General features: G+C 46.6%; 1 protein-coding gene across 10 annotated transcripts in view; it reads right to left on the minus strand.

Moving 5' to 3' along the window:
- The window catches only part of NEDD4L (NEDD4 like E3 ubiquitin protein ligase), a 338,822-nt gene that overhangs the window by 316,445 nt on the left and 2,003 nt on the right, over positions 1-20,374 (minus strand). The window lies entirely within an intron of this gene.

Below are 20,374 nucleotides of genomic sequence, written 5' to 3' on the forward strand. Positions count from 1 at the left end.
CAAAGTCCCTGATGGACATTTCACTCTCAGGTTTTTCTTGTAGCATATTTTGCTCAGTTACTTGTTGCCCCTAACCAGCAAGACCATCTCAGAGAGCCGAGATTAAACAACTGCATCTGACTGTTGACAACAAACACTGCGTAGCACCCCCTACACAAAGGGAATTCTAAATCAGGTCAAGTAAAGACAAGCCTTAAGACTGGAGCTTTTTTTTTTTTTTTTTAAGATTTTTTGTTTATTTATTCATGATAGACACACAGAGAGAGAGAGAGAGAGAGAGAGAGAGAGGCAGAGACACAGGCAGAGGGAGAAGCAGGCTCCACGCAGGGAGCCTGACGCGGGACTCGATCCCAGGTCTCCAGGATCGCGCCCTGGGCCAAAGGCAGGCACTAAACCGCTGAGCCACCCAGGGATCCCCAAGACTGGAGCTTTTAAGCAAGCTGTCAGGCAAGTCAAATCGGGACATTTCTTGGAGGAGCAGGCTTTGAGGGAGCTCCAACCTTCTTTTCTGCCCCATCCGGTGGCTACTCGAAGTTTCCCCAAGTACCACACTCGTAAGGCTGTCAGCTTTCAAAGCCACAGTGCAGCTGAGGCCAGGTGAGGAGTGGGATTGGCACAAGTTAAAACACCACCGTTCCTATTGACGTTCACTATTCCTGCTGAGAGATCTCATGGTTTTTCTTGAATAAGTATTCCTCAAATTGTTGCAAGTCTTCAGCTAAGTCCTGAGAAGGTTGGTATTGATAGCTGTTGCCATTGTTCTCAACGCACTGGTGGTGGCACACACTTTCAGAGGCCCTTCCTACTCTGCCCATACTGGAATTCCAGAGGCCTTCTCTTTATGTTTGCATGAAATCTTAGCGGAGTATTTACCATCATTTAAAACTCAGTATAACTGTGTCACCCAGCATTACAACATTCACACTTCCTATTTGTGTTCTGGGAGACTGCTACTTTTAAAAGTATGCACAAGAAAGACGTGGAAAATTTATAATCACTGCCTTCTATCCAGCAAAACTTTCTTCCCGGCGACTCCCTAGAACCGACCACTTCCTAGAGCTCAGCTTAGGAAAGAGAAAAATGATTAGAATCTACAGTACTTTTAATAAGAATTTTCCCACACTGCTAAATTTATATCGCCTTCAATTTCTGAGAGTTGGTTCCTGGCAGGATGGCCCCAAGTGCAACTCTTAACATTGCTACTGCTCAGCTACTTGAAAAGCTGGGGAAATAGAGCCTTCCACACAGTCGTACTCCTCATGCCGTTAACCCTGCTGAGGAAGGGCATAAGAAGATGGTCCTAATTCCTGATAAACCATTCTAGAGAAGAGAATGTAACCAGGAGCTGGAGAGGAACACATCCTTTTCAAAAGGAGAAGGAAAGAGCCAGTGCTCCTGGAGGCCCCACTCTGTCTCCTACCAACTGGGCACTGCCATCACATCAGGCCCAACGCTGGTCCACAGCCATCCACCTCACTGACCTCTCTGAAGTGTCCACCTTTCTTCGAGGAGTAATGGGCAAAAAAGAGAGTAAATGGGGAGTGACCATCTTCCCTGCAGGTTTCCTTTCCGTCTCTCATACAGACACTCTAAGCCAACACCTAACACAGGACAATAAGAGAATCTGTAAACTTTTTATCTCCTTTATCACTTATATATGAATCCTATTCATTCTTTTTTCCTCACCTAGCACCCCCCACTTTGCAAGTAACCATCATTTTTCTCTCTGCTAAGACTACAAACAGGATTAAGAACAGCCATGGGGATGCTTCTGTTCTTTGTGTTTAACAATTGTGCTGCCTGGTTGCCCAACAGTGTGATCCCACTTTGCCTACAGGAAGCTCCACCCCCCTGGGCCCAATTCCCCACCTGGACACGGCCCGCCTGCACTCCCCTGCTGCCACCACCAGCTGTCATCTAGAATCCTCGTTCCCAGCCTGGCTCACAAGCGCCAAATGCCCAGGTCACCTCACTTCACCTCCGATCTGCATAACACAGTAAGCCACTTCTCTCTCCAGCTGCCACTACTCAACAGCTCCATGGGACGTGAATTAGATATCAGAGAAAGAACAATATATGTGGGCGGTCACAAAAGCACTCAGAGTCCTCACAGAGCTTCTGGCCTCCTAGCTCAGGCTCATTTCTGAGCTAAAAGACCCCACTCCATTCCATTCTGTAAGTGCACCAGGTGATCTAGATGTCCCCTAAGAGCCCCCACAGCCCCCACCAGGTGTGCTAGAGGGTACCAGGGAAGGCAGGTGTGCTCCCACAGGCCCTTACAGTGATTCACCTCACCCTCCCCTCTAGCCACTGCTTTGACTCAATTTAGTTCATACCCTGAAAACCCCTCAAACAAGAACAAAGGGTATCCAAGAGCTGAGCAGTGATACCAGGATACTCTATCATTTCCCTTCATTGTCACCCTTCATGGCATCAGCTGCATAGACACATCCTCACTGGTGGGTTCAAACACATGCAAGCGTGGTATGTGAATTTGGACTTTCATCTAGGCCTGTTGTAAACCAGGACTAGACGCCGCACCAGAGTCTCCATGCCACTCTGCTTCCACGGAGCCACGCTTGGTGGTGCGTGCTCCTCACCTGTTCTGCTGCTGTTGGGTCTTGGCAGAAACTAAAATGCATTTAAGTTCACTTTAAAAGAAAGGGCTTTAAGATGCTTACACTGGTGAGCGTACTGAGGATCATTTAAAGATGACAAATTCTGAATCCACCGTGGGCGTGTATGAGGGATCTAAGTTTAGAAACCTCACAAAAATCAACCCAATCCCCAAACAAGCGTGTAGCACTCGATGAGAAAAGCACTCTCTCAGCCAGTTACCGAATTTCCCAGTGCCTAGAAATCAATGTCCCAAGTAAAGCCCCAAAGAACCATTGAACTTCTACGAAAACAGAGGCTTCAAAACAGGATTTACAAAAGGCTTCCAAAAATATCATGAGATGTAACAGGAAACAAACAACTGAACTGACTTGGGAAGGGAAGGGGGTGGTGGGCAGAGGGGGGATGTGTATTTACTTCTGTGTAAGAATCAGGTAGTTTCTGCTTTGATGTTTTTCTGTTTTGTTTTTTTTTGTTTTTTTTTTTTTTTTTGCTTTGACTTTTGTTAAAGAGTTATGCGAAGTTTCTTTCCTGATACTAACCCTACAAGATATGCATCTTAAAGAACGTGGCTGGTTCTTTCTGAATTACAGCACAAATAACTCTGGTGCGCCATCCTAGCCACCCTGGGACTCTGAACACTTTTTTCAATAGAAAGTCCTCATTTAGCACCTTCTCAGACCTTCTCTACTGGAGGAGTTGCCATCAGAGCCCATATCCCGTTATATCCAACACCCTGAGGGGTGGACAAGTATGCTTCTCCCAGGGGATAAATTAAATTTCTAGAAACAGCTTCAAAGCCAACCATAGAAGACTAAAACGAGTGTTCAATCCAGTTAAGAGCATTTTAATGAGGTGTTACTATAAGGCAATGAGGCTGATGTGGACAGTAACCCGGCTGAGAAAGCAGTTTTGAAAGAATGAGGATTACCAAGAAATTCACTGACCTACAGTTACCCTGTGAAGAGTCAAGATGAGGCCTCCCAAGAACCCACCTTGAATGGCAATGCTCATTTGGATGAGCAGCATCCAGCATATTTGTTAAGAAAATGTTCCTTACTGTCATCCCTAGTTAAAAGCCAAGGGTGAGGGACGCCTGGGTGGATCAGCAGCTGAGCATCTGTCTTTGGCTCAGGTCGTGATCCTGGGGTCCTAAGATGAAGTCCCACATCAGGCTCCCTACAGGGAGCCTGCTTCTCCCTCTACCAATGTCTCTGCCTCTGTGTGTCTCTCACAAATAAATACATAAAATCTTAAAAAAAAAAAAAAAAAGATAGCTTGAAAGCCAAGGGTGAGGGGAATTATTTTAAGAATACCAAAACTATTCAGGAAATGTGTGCAACTGTGTGTAGCTGGTGCCTCAGCTACCACTATGCAGGGCACAGAGACCCAAGCTACATCATGCAAGGGACTCCAGAGCCAGTGCTTGATTTTTGGCTGCCTTGGAGAAAACAAAATAAAACAAAAGCATTTACTATTTGGAAAATCGGGAAGGTCATCTGATGGTGACAGTGGAAGAAAGGCTGCTAAAGGAACGGAAAGAGGAGACTGAATGAATTATTTTACCAGGGAAATTTTCAGTACCAAACGTAAAGTACCAGTAAAGGCAAGATCTGTGTAAGATCAAACAGCAACAAATGCTTAAGGTGTATTAGATCTAATTGGCAATCTCAGTGTAGGCACGCTGCTGGGGCCAGGTGAGAGTCCTCCACGTTCTGACCCATCACAGCTGTGTAAGGGCAGAGCCAACAGACTACATCAGCTTTCCAAAGAGGCCCCACCGCCTACCATAAGAATTCCCTCCCTGCTGGATCCTACGTGAGAGCAGGGATCACACCTTGCACAAGAAGCCTCCAGCAATGATGACCTTCGTACATTAATACAAGCACGTTCTAGATCGTCTACATGGCCACCTCGTGTAACTGGGCACCCCAATGGTTTCTAGAGCTTCCACTGGTGCTTGTACTCATACTCAAGAAGGCAGCAGTTCTGCTGTGTTTCCAGCTAACAGGACTAGGAGTCAAAGTTTAAGTCCAAGCCTTCGTGCTCCGGCACAGAGTACAGTAGAAGTCTGAATAACAGAAAAAAGGAAAACAGTAAGTAATGACCCCCCCCAACTTCCCACATGTGGTAGGTCAGGAAAGGAAAACTTGTCCTAGCAGCCAGTACTTCCTGAGCACAGATGATAGCTGTGGTTTTAACAAAACAGCATCACCTGTCACCTTAAAAATCACAGTTCAAATGAATTAGGTTGAGAATTAGATTTGTAATGAATCTGTACATTGGTTTTCAGGATCATGATGGTGATACACTCATTACGAACATGTTTATTCCTTTGATGTTTAGACATATTTTAAGAAACATTATATGACAAACTAATTTAAGGCAACATGGAGTTCTTACTAATGTTTTCTCTCTAAAGGAGGTCTACTTTAGGGACGCCTATGTGGCTCAGTGGTTGAGCATCCGCCTTTAGCTCAGGGCGTGATCCTGGGGCCCGGGGATCAAGTCCCGCATTGGGGTCCCCTCAGGAAGCCTGCTTCTCCCTCTACCTATGTCTCTGCCTCTGTGGGTCTCTCATAAATAAATAAATAAAAATAAAGGAAGGCTTTAGAAAAGCTTTAAAAAATACTGTATCATGCTGCCTGTGGTCTTCCCAGCCCAAAAAGGAAACACAATTAATTGTTCTTCCCAAGGCAAGGAATACAGAATAAGGTCTTCCTCAAGGGGAAATCGTTGGGCAGAAAAAAAGCTAAGCCCCACCAGTTAACCACTGAATAATATTAACGTCAATATAGTGAATAAACGTTTGTTATCTTGATGGTTATGCCTCAATATTGAGCCAAATTTATAAGCGTTCCTTTCACTGATCATGCCCTCAACTTATCAAAACTTCCTACTTCTATTTTTGAATTATGCTTGTGAACCTAACCAGGGGTCTGAAAAGCAGAAACTACATGAGTTCAAGGCTGAATGTGGTATAATCCAGGCTAGCAACCCTTAACACGAAGATGGCAGCAAACAATAAAGTTTTAAGTCCTCCTTTTCTCATTTCCCCCACTTTTACATCCATCGGTGCCATCATGAGAACATGAACTCTCCCAACATAAAGCTTGTGGCTCTGCTGTTGGCTTCCCAAACTCCAGGACAGGCTCACCCTTCAGTACCCTCTTAACCATCTACTTCTGGCAGAACCGACAACAGATTAGCAGGTGCAGCAAATAGGACTTCCCCAAAGCTTGAGCAGAAGAGCCCCATCTGCTTCAGGCCAAGAGATTCAATGGGTGAAGGACAGAGACTTCATGTTCACCAAACGGTCCCAGCAGCCCAACCACTAGGGCATCGTGTGGCCAGCAAAAAATAAGATTACACAACCCAAAGACTGTTTCAAACAAACAGTTCATGCCCATAAAAGCTGCTATTCCAATTTCAGTGGGGCAGCCTCCTTCACATCACCATCCAAGACTGTATCCTAAAATACATAACCTTGAAAATATCAATAATATGATATCCTGGAGGGTTCAACAGTAAGAACTTGGTCTCAAAGCTCTAATGTCACAAGCTACCAAGGCAGCTTTGAATACATGCAAAATCTGCCTGGGAGCTGGATAATAACCACTGAAAACGGGCAGCCCCTGGCAAAATTAGAAACCCCATTAGAAAATTAGCAATTAGCCACTGTATCCTTAGCTACCAAAAGCAATCTGGTCACTCTAGACCATGCTAAAACGGATTCTCAAAGAGGCTCCTTAACCTCTGGCAAATCAATGTATTTTTATATTTATCTCTAAATCCAGAGCAGTCCTGGAGGGTCTTCCAAATTCCCCTCTTCATGTTATCCCTTCCCAAAGGGATAGTTAGTAATTAAATTACTAAGAGGAGGGGCTGCGATAGTTCATACGCACAAGCAATAAACTGGGCTTGGAATTAAATTTTCGCATTTTTATCTTACTGTAAATTAACAGTAGTCTTTTTAAGGGAAAAGATAGTATGTGTTCCCATATTTAGACCTGCAGGGGAAGCCAACATCTAAATGATCACAGTTCTGTGAAACCCTCGCTGTAAGACCTTCAGCATCGGAAAATGCAGAGCTATTCGATCCTAGGCAGAGCCGAGTATAAATAACCACCTTCCTTCCTGCCTCCTCCTGTCTGGAGCCAGCGCCACAGAGAAAGAACCCCATGGTCCGATGTGCCTCTTCCTTCCACACACAGCAGTGTGAGGAATGAAAGCAGCAGGGAGAACCGAAAAGACGTGTCTGCATTCTGACATACGGAAGACACGGGTTCAAATTCCGACCCTGGCACTTGCTAGCTCCCTGGCTTAGGCCCCTGTTTCCCTCTACGCCTTGGTTTTCTCATTGGAAAAATGTGAAAGACGGGATTTCTAAGGTCTTGTGATTGGTTATGGGGTCAGTTAGGTAGCTATGTGAAACTGAAACACACTGGGGTGGGGGCTCCTCGGCCTGGGCACGACTGGCTTTCGGGGCCAGGTATTTCTTCGTTGTGGGGGATGCCCTGCACCTTGTAGGATGTGTAACAGTATCCTCTGCCTCTACCCACTAGATGCCAGCAGCACCTCCCAAGTTGTGACAACCAAAAATATCTCGTGACACAGCAAAATGCTGGAGGAGGGCAAGTCCCCCAGTCTAGAACCTTTATAGTAGGTATTTAATAAATGTAGGTTTCGGGGGCACCTGGGTGGCTCAGTGGTTGAGCATCACCTTTCGGCTCAGGGCGTGATCCTGAGGTCCTGAAATCGAGTCCCACATCAGGCTCCCCATAAGAAGCCTGCTTCTCCCTCTGCCTATGTGTGTCTCTGCCTCTCTCTCTGTGTCTTTCATGAATAAATAAAATCTTTAAAGAATATTAATAAATAAATGCAGATTTTGGGGTGCCTGGGGGGGTTCAGTCAGTTAAGCAACTGACTTGATTTTAGCTCAGGTCATGATGTCAGGGTCCTGGGATCAAGCCCCCGCTTCGGGCCCCAAGCTCAGAGGGGAGTCTGCTCCAGGATTCTCCTTCTCCCTCTGCCCCTCCCTCCATTCGCATGCACTCTCTAAAATAAATAAATCTTTAAATAATAATTAAAAAAACAAATGTAGGTTTCTCCTTTCCCATCCATGCAGCTCCCTGAAACAAGAAAGGTGGGTGATTATGCCAGAGTCCTTCCTTTTTCTCAACCAGTAACCAATCCAATGCCACCTGCATCCTAAGTACCTCCTGCGTTCACCCCGCACTCCCCTCCCCGGGGGGTGGCCTCATTCCCACCACCTCCCTGGCCAGGCCAGCTGCATGACCGCCTACCGTTACTCACCTCACATCCACTCTCCCCCTGCACGGGGAGTGCTAGACAAACACAAATCGACACCATTTCCCAAACTGTCCCAGAGGACTGGTTCCTGGACAAGATGCACAGGCCTCCACATACAGCCATCCCCTCTTTGCCTTTCGGCCTGGCCCCCAGGGCCTCAGCAGCATCCTCCTCCCCCTTCCTGATGAAGTGCCCTGAGACACCACAGCGTGCTGGTTCCACCCATGGGCCTGGGAGCCGGACTGCCTGGATACAAGTCCTGGTTCTGCCACGTACTAGCTCTGTGACACTCTGAGCCAGTCAGTTCACATCTCTGTGCCTCAGTTTCTCGCCTGGCTGCAGTACAATGGAGATAGAAGGACCCACCTCAAAGAGTTGACATGAAGATGAGTGTTCATTTTTCTAAGGCCTTTATATCAGCACCTAGTAGGTGGAAAGTGCTCAAACTTTAGTTGTTCCCTTATTTTCATCTAAAACTCAGCTCAGGGGGCACTTGGGTGGTTCCGTGGTTGAGTATCTGCCTTCGGCTCAGGTCGTGATCCCAGGATCCTGGGATGAGTCCTGCATTGGGCTCCCAGCAGGGAGCCTGCTTCTCTCTCTGCCTGTGTCTCTGCCTCTCTCTCTCTGTCTCTCATGAAGAAATAAATAAATATATCTTTTAAAAAAATAAAAATAAAAAAATTAAACTCAGCTCAGAAGATCACTGTGTGAGGCTGGACACCCTGGCTTTTCCTTTCCACCTATCTTCACACCCCAGACCCCACAGCGGTGTCCTGCACAGTTTCTGCTGCTTCACAGACCGCAGCATGTGCAGTCGTTGTTTACTCACCTGTCTCAGATCAGACACCTCCCGGGAGCCAGAGCTGCAGGCCACGGGCCCTCCCTGGCCCTCCCCGGGCCCAGCACACCATCCAGCCCTGAGACTGTGTGCTCCATCCAAGACTCACACATCAATCTCATCAGATACAGCTACCAAAAAAAGAAATCAGTTTTAAGATCTTTTTGAACCCGAATTTGTTCATGCCACAGAGATTATCCCTTTTTTTCTAGTCTATGCCATTACTTCAAATTGTGGGGAAGGAGAAGAGGTTAAGAGCAAAATTCTACGTGAAAAGACTTCTTGCCTCTTCAAGCCCCAAAGAGGCAAATTCATTCGACAGAAGGCCATTGACTCGCCTTTGATCGTTCGACACACCCTGGGTTTTATTTTCCACAAGTTTCTAAAAGGGCAAAAACAAAGGCTGCAACTGTCATTGTCCATACCGGAGCACCTGCCTGAAACACCATTTTGCAGACACCAGAATCCAGGCTGCCTGGCAAAGAAGGGCATGGTCCTGGTTGCCTGGGAGTTAAAAATCACCACAATAATAAGACTGGGAAACCCATCAGTTGCTCCCTCCTGGAGCAACAGGGACATTATGGAATTTGGACTTGCCAACCCACCCACCCCCATCCTATCCATAAAACTGTCCATTAGTGGGCACTGCTGTCCTTTCCTGCAATTATTAACCTTTTTGTGTATTGAGACCAACCTCGGGACGCCTGGGGGGCTCAGTGGTTGAGTGTCTGCCTTCGGCCCAGGGGTCCAGGGATCGAGTCCCACATCGGGCTCCCTGCATGGAGCCTGCTTCTCCCTCTACCTGTGTCTCTGCCTCTCGCTCTCATAAATAAATAAATAGCCAACTTCATTCTAACAAAACTGCAGTTGCTTTAAAAAATATATAAAATATAACACTATAAAGGTGTTTTAAAGAGTCAGGGCCAGGGGAAAGAGAAAGTCAGAAGACCCCAGGAAGGGCACTGTGGCAACCAACTACTCATTAGAATAGTACTCTTCAGATTTAAAAGGTGGGAAAACCTCTCTCAGTTCCCCTCTGTGCTGACTTGTAGTCTCTGGTTGGGATTTCATCCAGGAGGCATTAACTAGGGGTACCCCCGTGGAGCTGGCTGCCCCAGGCCGGTTCCGGGGCCCAGCGCTGTGCTAGCTCCACCGCGTCTGGGGCTGACCCAGGGCTCGCGCCTCCTCAACTGCAGGACACTTACACTCGTGACCTCCATCCACCATCGTCTGGCCTCGCCGGGCAGGAGGAGGACAGTGCTGACAATGTTAGCATTTCGCCTCCTCGGCCTGAGACGGCTGAAGGGCCACCTTTGCCTACACAGCCAAAGATGCCTTTGAATGCAGACCCAGAAACCCCAAAGCAGGATCACGCCAACCTCCCTGCCCAGGCTGACCCCTTCACTGCTCCAACTCCTCCCTCTATATCTGCTGTCTCACCGCCTGCTAGGCCCCCATGCTCCAGCCACTTTGGTTTCCTTTTGGTTCCTCCAGCTTGGTTTTATCTTGGGGCCTTCATGTTTGCTAAGCGCCCCTCACCCCTGCGCCCCCATCTGGAATAGTCAGTCTCCAAACCTCGAGGAGCTAGCAACACCTCATCCAGTTTCAACTCCACCCCTCGTCTATCCCCTATCACCCCTAGGCCTCTGGAGAGGGCCAGAACCTCTAAGCACCCAGGGGTAGGAAGGAGGGGGCACTCAGCCCCCAACAAGGACATGAAAACACATCGTAGGCATCTCCCTGATGCATGGATGGCAAATGCTCCAAACACACACCACGTCGCCTCACTACTGCAACCACTCACTGAACATTCATAACGGGCCCAATTCATGCTTAGTGGGGTCTTCTTTTGGGAAGAAGCATCTGAAAATAATCCCTATGTCTGGGTATCCCCCACAGTGTGACTTTTGGCGGGTAGGCCAGCCCCGGGTCCCACTACTGAAACCAAAAATTGAAGAACGGAGGAACAAGCCCCTCATATCCCCTCCCCTGCCAGCAACGGTGGCTGGGCCATGGGCCTCCAGGGCCTCCAGGAGGCGGGATGCAGAACAGATTCCTGCGGCAGGCCCCGGACTGCTCTCCTTAGAAAGGCCTGCTTTCAAGATCGGCCCTTGGCTGGTGTCTAAGACCTTGAATGGTAAACAGTTCCCTCCACAGATACAAAATGTTCCCTCAATAAGAAGCGTGCCGCACGGTGCCAACCATGTGGTTTATGCTGAACACCTACTTTCTTCCCTGGAGCTGGGAACGGTCGTGCGTGCTGGGCAGAGGGAGCTTCCATGAGCAGTCCCCGATAAGAACCCTGGGCGCGGAGGGTCTACTGAGACTCCCCGGTAGACAACACTTCATACACGTTGTCACAACTGCCACTGGAGGAAATTAGGCGCATCCTGTGTGCCGCCACTGGGAGAGGACACTTGGAAGTTTGCAATCTGGGGTTTCCTCTGCTCACTACAGGGAGCTGGTCCTTTTGATTTTGCTCTATATCCTTTTACTGTAATAAACTCTAACTGTGAGTATAACAGTTTCTGGGTCTTGTGAGTCCTTCTATTGAATCACCGAACCCAACTGGTTGTGAGCACCCCCAAAATGGGTAAGAAAGAGGAGACCTGGAGCAGCCCCAGCCAGAGGAGTGTCGCCACACGGCATTAAGACAGATCTGGAATGGGGTCATAGGTGGCATTCAGGGCCAGGGAGCTGGGGTTCTCTGGCTGTGATCTGGGGTGCCCAGCTTCCCTTGGTCCCTGACTGCTGTCTAGGCCTGGGTCTCCAGCTTGACAGGTACTCCTATGCTATCTAAAATGCCGGGATGCCTGGGTAGCTCAGCGGCTGGGCATCTACTTTCGGCCCAGGGCGTGATCCTGGGGTCCTGGGATCGCGTCCCACATCAGGCTCCCTGTGTGGAGCCTGCTTCTCCCTCTGCCTGTGTCTCTGCCTCTCTCTGTGTCTCTCAAGAATGAATAAACAAAAATCTTTAAAAAATAAAATAAAATGCCTTCAATAAATCCCTTTGTACTTAAATTCACCAGAATTAGTCACTGTTGCTTGCAATCAAGAGCCCTAACTATAACAGATCTTGTATAAAAAGAAGTGCTATAAATAAAATGAAATAGCTGAGTCAGGGGGCAGGTAGAGAGTCCTATGGGCCCCACAATCCCAGTCTAGGGAAGTTGGTCATTCTGAATAGACAGAGCAAAGCTAGAGTGGGTTCAAGTGCCCGATTGGCTGCTGGACCCAAACCGTGTGCCTCTTCATTCAAGGCTACTTTCAAATTGCCTTGAGGTAGAAGCCATGGGAATGAACAGGGCAGAGAGACCAGTTACCAAGAACAGAAATTCTCAGAACCAGAGACTTCGCTTAGATAAGGTCACTGGCTCTTGCTACCAGTCCAAGGAATTGACTAGAAGCAAAAAACTCAGATGCTAAGTTTTCACAGGAGTAATACTGCCAAATATTCAGGTCAGATGACACTAGCCCAAGGCTGTTCAACCCCTAGACACACAACCCTAAAGCCCCAAACTCACACCCAGTAGGGCCCAAGAAGAGGCAGTCTGCCAGTGCCAGTTCAATCCAAGGGCAGCTGCAAAGGACAGGGACCATGGGAGAGTCTCATGCTGGGTACAATCCAGCAGAGCCAGGAGCTGCAAGACTGGCCGACCAAGCCAAGGACTTCTTGCTAGTCCTGGCTGCCAGCTACAACAGTTTTCTTCTTTTTCCCCCTCTCCAAGTGGGGGATTTATTGTATCCTGCTCTCTCTTCACTACTGTAGGCTAATGTTTGGGGGGGGGGGGGGAACCTAACCTATTTAGGTGTAAGTCACTAGACCAGTAAAAAAAAAAAAAAAAAAAAAAACCTTTCAAACATAAGAGAAGGGACGATGTGTAACCCAGAGATCCTCGCAATAATTCAACAAATATTTGGGTTGTCTCCCTAGGGAAAGAGAGCGCATGATTTCACAGAGCCATGGGTATTTCTGAAGTGTATCGATCTGAAGGTAGATGAATTATCCAACGGGTGGACTGTAGGGTCATCATGGACTTCACCTCAGCTCAAGAGGTAGACCCTTAGAATGAAGGTCATTCCATCCCTTCCCTGGCACTGGCTAGTTGAGAGAGAAGCAGATGGGAGCCTCTGTGGCAAATGTGACACCGAGATCGCCTGGGATCGAAGTTTCTGGGAATTAACTTGTATAATCCTAAGACCCAGGAAGCCACTCTGTTTCTTCTGCAAATAAGAAAAAAGAACATGGCTCTGATGGCCACTGGCAGCCAGCCTCAGACCAAGAAGGTCTCTGAAAAGGCCTAGACTTTAGACGGTGGAGTAGATGGAACTTGATTCCTTAATGACATCACCGGGCTGACGCATGTTCCCATTGTCCAGGTGGGCGCTTAACAGACACCTCGTAACTGAACGAGAGATAACATTCGTCTCCATGACCACTATCAATAACCCGCCACAATACACAGGCTGCCCCAGTGCACAAATTAACACTGGCCACAACTCAAGCACCACAATTCTGTAGGCTGCACCTTTGGGGGCAAGCAGGAAGGAGTGTGGTAGGAGTGCAAGGAACTCACGCCACATGGCACACACGTCTCAACCCTAGGACACATCCTTAGGTCAGAAATATTAAGAGCAGCAGGAGTGGGAGGGGAGGGGAGAGGAGACACGCAGAGACCAGTGTCAGATGACACATAACTTTCCCTTTTGTTCGAGAAGGGACCGCCATGAAACACGGACACGCCGATTACAGGTCTGCTCCAAGGGAAAACCAAGGACAGCTTCTAGACACTCAGATATTTGCAGCAATGACTACAGGTGTGCGCAAGTACCACGCTGACATCTAAAACCATTCAGGGATACACCAAGACTCTAAAGCAAAACCCAAAGACACAAAAAGAGAAAACAGATTTCAGTTGGGTTTTCACAGCACACGCACAAGGTCAGAGGACACACAATGCTACTGAAAGATTTAAATTACTCTTATGCACAGAAGGATGAAACTACAAAATTTTAAGTGTCCGCAGTGGAGGAAACGAAAGCTCTGTCCTACAAGCTGCAAGTTGAAAAGAAGTCTAATTTCCTGGTCACTCTGAAAAGTGTCCAATCCTTCACCTGTCCCTCCACTTCCCACCTCGGCGGGGAGCTCCGAAAAAGCACAAGTGGCAATCCCGAGACCTTGATACCCTTCAATAATGGGCACACAGCGGGCCCCTGACGAACATCTGCGCACCTGCACACACACCATCAGCATCTGTTCCGAGCAAGTGCTCTCGCTTTTACCCAAAGCCTGATGTCCTACAAGGGTCTGGGAGGTTTCTTTCCATCTCACTTTGAAACTTAGCTTTTACATTAAGAAAAACCTCCCTGTGGAAAAATAGAAGACAAACATAAAAAGGCAATGAAAATCACCTGTAATCCCTTTGCTCAACGATAACCACCGTGGACATCCTGGGATACACGCCCAGTCATTTGTCTCCATCCAGATATACTTCTAACCACAAGAGGACTGTACTGCAGCCACGATCTTGTAACCCACCTTTTCCAGGGATGTGAGTGGCATCTCCACATATTAAATACTCTCCAATACCTCCCCACCCTGCCAGCCACCCCCCATGGCTGCAAGGGGCGCCTCTCTACCTCACTTCTCAAAGAAGGGAAGGAAAAGCTCTTAGTCCAAGGCCAAAGTGTTCTCTTTCGCTAATAAGTCAGTGAAATGAAGACATCCTTCCAAAGGTGGGCAAGCATGGCACATACCAATTTCTCCAATATCAGCATAAACATATTCTAGAACTCAAAAATCACAGGGGTCAGCTCCTTCCAGACAGAGCTTAATTCAAGAGTCACATTCATTTACCCTCTGGAGTTATTAACAAATGGGGGGGGGGGGGGGGGACACACAGCCGGTTCAAAGTTTAGAAAAGACCTGACTGCCACTGGTGCTTGCATCCAATTTTCACACCCAAGCCACAAAGCACAAAAGGAAGTGGAGGAGGATAAAAGGAAGCAAACAGATTCTCAGTTTTGCTTTTTCTTTAAACCTCACACACTCCTTCCCCTTTCCAACCCAAACTGCCAAAGATGGAGTTGGCACCAGGAGAAGCACCCGAAGATGAATCACTTATTAACTGGAGAGAGAAAAAAGATGGAGCCTTAGGAAAAAAGTAAGCTCGGGTTTTCATGCTCTGGTTCCAAAGGTAGCTGGGAGATTTGAGAGTAAGTATGTGGAGCTTTTAATTCCAGGAGATACACACTGAGAGCTTACGAAGCAAATTCTCTAAATAGCTTAGGCTTGCTTTTGTTGGGGGGTGGGGGTGGGGGGTACAACACCAGACCAAAACAACTTGTAATATTTAGGGGAAAAAAAAACACACACACATGCACACAAGACCTACGCACGTACATAAAACTAACCTATTCAATAAACATATTCACCTGAACAGGAAAAATTCCAAAGAGATCCTCATCTTCTACGTTACCTGTGACCCAAGCTTGTCTCCACTAGAGTCCTCACACTGGTGACTTCTAACACCGTTGCCAAAATGGACATGGAACACGTGAAATCCCACAGATCACTGAACACAGCCAAGTTTGCATGTTAAGGCGTCAGTTCTGAACAGATGTGCCGCAGAGGCGACCTGGTGGGACTTCCTGCCAGGTAGGCAGGTGTGGGCGACCTTCCCCAAGGGCCATTCTCTCCTGCCACGAGGACCACCGTGACGCTTCATGCACAACGGAAGCCCAGCTTCACCAAGTGCTCTAAAAGGCACGCTGCGACAGGTGATCCAGAGCTGCACCCAAGGAGAACGAGGACAGCAGGCTTTGAATGCAGCTGAAACTGGGAGAGTGCAAACTGTGCTAAGACCAAGACTCACAGGTGCACACAGCTTGGCCTTGGTCACTGCACCACAGCGTCCCCTCTGGGGTAGAAAGAGTACACGGCCTCTTCCCAGGGGACAGGAGGTGGACACGGGCCTGAGCCCCCCAGGCCATCATCACAACATCACTCAGTGTGCCCCGGGAGCCTTGGTCCACCAGCACCCTGACACATCCCGGGTGATGGAACAGCACCCTGACCGGTGATGGCGAGTCCATCCTCTTCGTGGGCCCACTATCCCTACAGGCCCTTCCAAATTCCATCTTGGATTTCACATCACAGCCTCTCACACTAAAAACAAAGTCACTTTTGAATGGCCCCTTTCTCTTGGTGACTAGGAGGTATAAAACTATGAAATCTCTCAGTGGCCGCCTGCCTGCCAAGAAGTCACCCAACACTGAATTTGATGACAGCGAGGGAATCAGATAGTCTCACCACGAAATCTGGCAAGTTCTAAATCAATACAGGACTTTGGAGTCAAGGACAAAAAGTCGACTAGTGGGGCAAATTTAAGCTAGTTACCCCAGATTTGCTAATGGAACATAGCTTTCTCACCTAAAGGGCTTACAGTCATAGCCGGCATCCAGGCCACTCAGGTTCAGAACAAATCATCATAACCATAACGAGGCCCTAGGTATTCACGAAGTAAGTGTCCCAGATCTTTCCACCACTGGTTTTCTCTCTGCCAGATAGAGCCTGAGCCACAGTCTGCCCTCAGGAATCAAGAAGTTCCCCAGCAATCAAATACTCAGGAGTGGTGATAATTGCTGTCACTGACCTTCTCAAAGTCAACGACAGCAATTCCAGAATGGTCCACACAGAACTAGCATTTTTTAGAAGTCCCGACACACCCAAGAACAAAGGACAAGATCGTGGTTCTCAAAGGAACGTTTCTGTGTGCACGTTTGTGGGGGTTCTTCCCCTAGATCCAAACGCCTATTGTTCTTGCAAGTTAAATGTGCCAGGGATAAAAGGATGTCTCTTGATTGAAATATCACATTGACAAACATCACTTTCGGTGCTTTTGCTAATTTTTTTTTTTTTTTTTTTTTTTTTAGTTTGTAGGAAAATACTGGTTTCTAAATCTAGTTCCTTTATCTTCATCTCTAAATTCAGCTCTCATTGCTATATTCCGCCAACAGGCAACTCCCAAACAAGAGTAGCATCATGAAACAGTACAAACATTGCCACCTATAGTCAGAAAGTGAGATAGATTTGTTGATACGGTGACCTGGAAGAGAAACAATACGAAAAACAGAAAGTAACATTTGGCCACCTTCCTCGTGGCCTTCACCAATCCTACTATCCTAATTCTTATTTTCATCATTATTCGTATATTATTTTGATCCTCTTTCACATGGATCGTCAAAGGTATAGTTGGCTTTATTACCAATTAAACAGATCAGTGAGGCAAAACCACTTCAAACACCTACAGCATCAAAAACACTCGAAAACACTTAAGTTAAAATCTCATTTTCCCCATTTTCATCTAGGACCTGAAATTCAAGGGCACCAATAAAATCTGTTCAAACAGACCTATTAACTTAAAATAAGAATTTTAGGATGATCTCAATCGGTCCAAGAGAAACTGATTTGTTTCTCTCACCAGTCACATATGGCCACGCTCCTATGTTGTTTGAGTAACTGCACAACACAGAAAGGCGAGTAAACTGGCAATAAGCCTCAAGTTTCTTCCCTCACAGCAATATGAACCCAAAAGCACTGCTGCAGTGATGTGTGACGTCATTCTCTAACAGCACAGATGTCTTCCTGGAGGTTCCTCCTGAATGCATGTCAAGCATGTTGATGCTCCCAGTATCATGAAACAACTTTGCAAGAAGTTTCCTGGAGATGTAGGTCCTCCCTGCACTGAGATGTCCAATCAGTTCCCTTGTGTTCTGCTACGGTAAAGAAACCAAGATCGTCTGGGGATTTCCGTTTTGCCACGGTCCTCACCCCTTTGAACAAAATCATTTTTACTCTTTAAGGAAACTGTTTTTCAGTAATGAGAAAATTAAGCACTTAATAAAACTGAACATAAATTAAGACGTCAGTTTCTATAAATTCCATAGGACCCTTGAAGAAAATAAAAATTCAATAAGAGTAGAATTTAAGACAATACATTATATTCACCAATTTATAAAATTGCTTTTAAGTGTCACAACAAAACCTAGTCCCCTTTTAGGGTTTTTCTTAAACGTTAGCAATCACGATGCAGACTGTAACTGGAGTAAAGCACATCAACCTAGGCACAAAGCACATCAGCCAGCTCTGCAAGGCTGGACTCAGGCATTTGGAGTTGGAACAACTGGGCAAGTCTTACCTGCCTCTACAAAACTGTTCAGCACCACCTATAGATCCAAACAATATCTAAACTAATTTCCAAACGCAATCTTGCAATTGTTTTGCACAGCTGCAAAGATGGCACGCAGGATCTCAAGGAATCTCTTGACATGGACCATTTTTTAAAAATTAACAGCTACCCTCAATTACTTACAGATGGCTATTCGGGTGGCCTATCTCATAGGCTCCCTGTTTCTTCTCCGCCAATGCCCAGTGAAGGGCATTTCCCTTATGCTACCCCTTTTCTCAGAAACAGAAAGGCAGCGATCTGACTGGCAACTGACTTCAAAGTGAAGGACTGGGGTACGAGTCCGAGAGCTGGCCCTTAACGAGAGTCTGGAATTCAGCAACAGCCTGAAATAAGGATGCTCCATAAAATGAACAGTGTAAAAAAATAATAATAATAAAATGAGCGGTGTATCATAGTGCAACAGCAACTTTTTTCTCTCTTAGAGGTACAGAAGATAATGGTGCATCTTAAGGTTGACAGCATCTTCAAGATAATATACCTAGGCCAAAGGTTAACCTTAAATGTTTGTTCTGGAGTTCAAAGAACCCTAAAACGATAAGCAGTAGAGGGGGTAGCAGGAACTGCAGCACAGCTACCACCTCCCCATTGTCCCCACAACGTGGACACAATTGTTGCCAGGTGAGAATGGAGCCCCAGTGAGGTCAGATTTTTGCCATTTTCTGTAAAACTTCCCGAGCTTTAAAGCACAGCGAAGACCATACTAAGCCAGCCTCCTGGTCAACTCAGACCTGCAAGTCTTCAGTTTACAACTCCTGATGTTTATCTCCACTGCAAATTAACTTCAACAACCCGGCTATGAAGACATCTCATGATACCTGGAAGACAGGAAGAATGCTACAAACCAGGCCTGTGCAATCAACAGAATGGAGTTCAAATCCTGACTCCATACGTACTTACTGTGTGTCCTTCTAAGGGTCACCTAACCTCTCTGAGCCTCTATTCCTCATCTGTAAATCCTGGCACACCTCTTAGGAGGTTCGTGAGGATTACACGAGACAGCAAGTACATAAAGTTTGCTAACACGGTGCTAGATGCAGAGAAAGCATATGAAACATTAGCCAACTATTCTTGTTTGTATATAATGCAGAGGAAGGCTGTCAAAGTGCTATCCCACATCAGCCCGGCCATCTGTCTCATGTAACCACCAAAAAACTGCCGCATCTAATAAGCTGTCATTCAGACTTTAGTATTCCACCCAGAAATCTTTTCAATAAATGATACCTTTCTAAGATGTTCCAACAAAAAGACTTCACAAGGTTAACAGTAACACTCCGGAGTAAACTGCCAAAATGTGCTACAGATTGCCAAAAAAAATAAACAAAATAAATAAAAACAAAAAGCACAACAAAAAAACTGCCCAGGAACCAAGCCAGATGCAGCAACTAGTCCAACTGTTCTAATTCCAAACCAAATCTGATGCTGGGCCCAGAGTCACAAGTTTTGCTAATTTGCTAATCTCTCAAACACCAAAGTCCTTCATCTGATGGCAATTTCAAATTTGGTTTCCCTAAGGTGACCTGATTCAAATCAGTAAATAGGAGCTTGAGCTCACTGAGGAACCTCAACAAGACACACAAAAAATAAACAGTACACGCACTCACACAAGCAAAGCCCATATTTAATTCCTCTCTTTCTACAAGCTGGAGAGACCTGGGAGCAAGATCCTGTCTTGGCATCCCCCTGCAATGCTTCATCACCAGTAGTACTTAGAGCTAAAAAATCTTTCTGAGATGGGACAGAAAGCTAAGTGCGCTCCAAACACGCAACGCTTTCCATCAACTTCCAATGAAAATACAAACTCACTTTTAAGAAATGTGCTAGGTATAAGGACACCTAGTTTGCTAAGAGATGTGTAAGATAGCTCTTATGTAGCAATCAACATATCTTCACGTGTGATGTTCGGCAGCACACCAAGTGTGTGAACTGAAGTGCACTCATACTTAACACGCCTTGGAAAAACAACCCTGCCATTGGTTTCATGAGCCAGTCTGCTTTAAGAGCCTGTTAAGATCTTTCATTTGTTTTCTTACACAGACTAATTCAGGGAGACAAAACAAGCTGTGCAAATTCAACAATTTGTTAATATTCTACGAAGGCATTCCCTGATTTTCCAAAGGCTAACCCGACGGTGCGATACCTCCCATAAAAAAAGCAAACACCATAGAAATGTGAAGTCATCAAAAACAGTCTTGCCTTATTCCCCCCCCCCCCCCCCCCACTGGTAGAAGCTGAAAAAAGACAACAGATGCCACTTGTCTTTTGTAATCTAACGTGCGGAAGGAACTTAATAGTCCCAGCAACATATCCATCACTCAATCAAGAAAATGGCCTTAGCACCTTGGGCTGTTCCCCACAC

The sequence above is a fragment of the Canis lupus genome, chromosome 1, assembly GCF_011100685.1.
Source record: "Canis lupus familiaris isolate Mischka breed German Shepherd chromosome 1, alternate assembly UU_Cfam_GSD_1.0, whole genome shotgun sequence".
Classification (NCBI taxonomy): domain Eukaryota; kingdom Metazoa; phylum Chordata; class Mammalia; order Carnivora; family Canidae; genus Canis; species Canis lupus.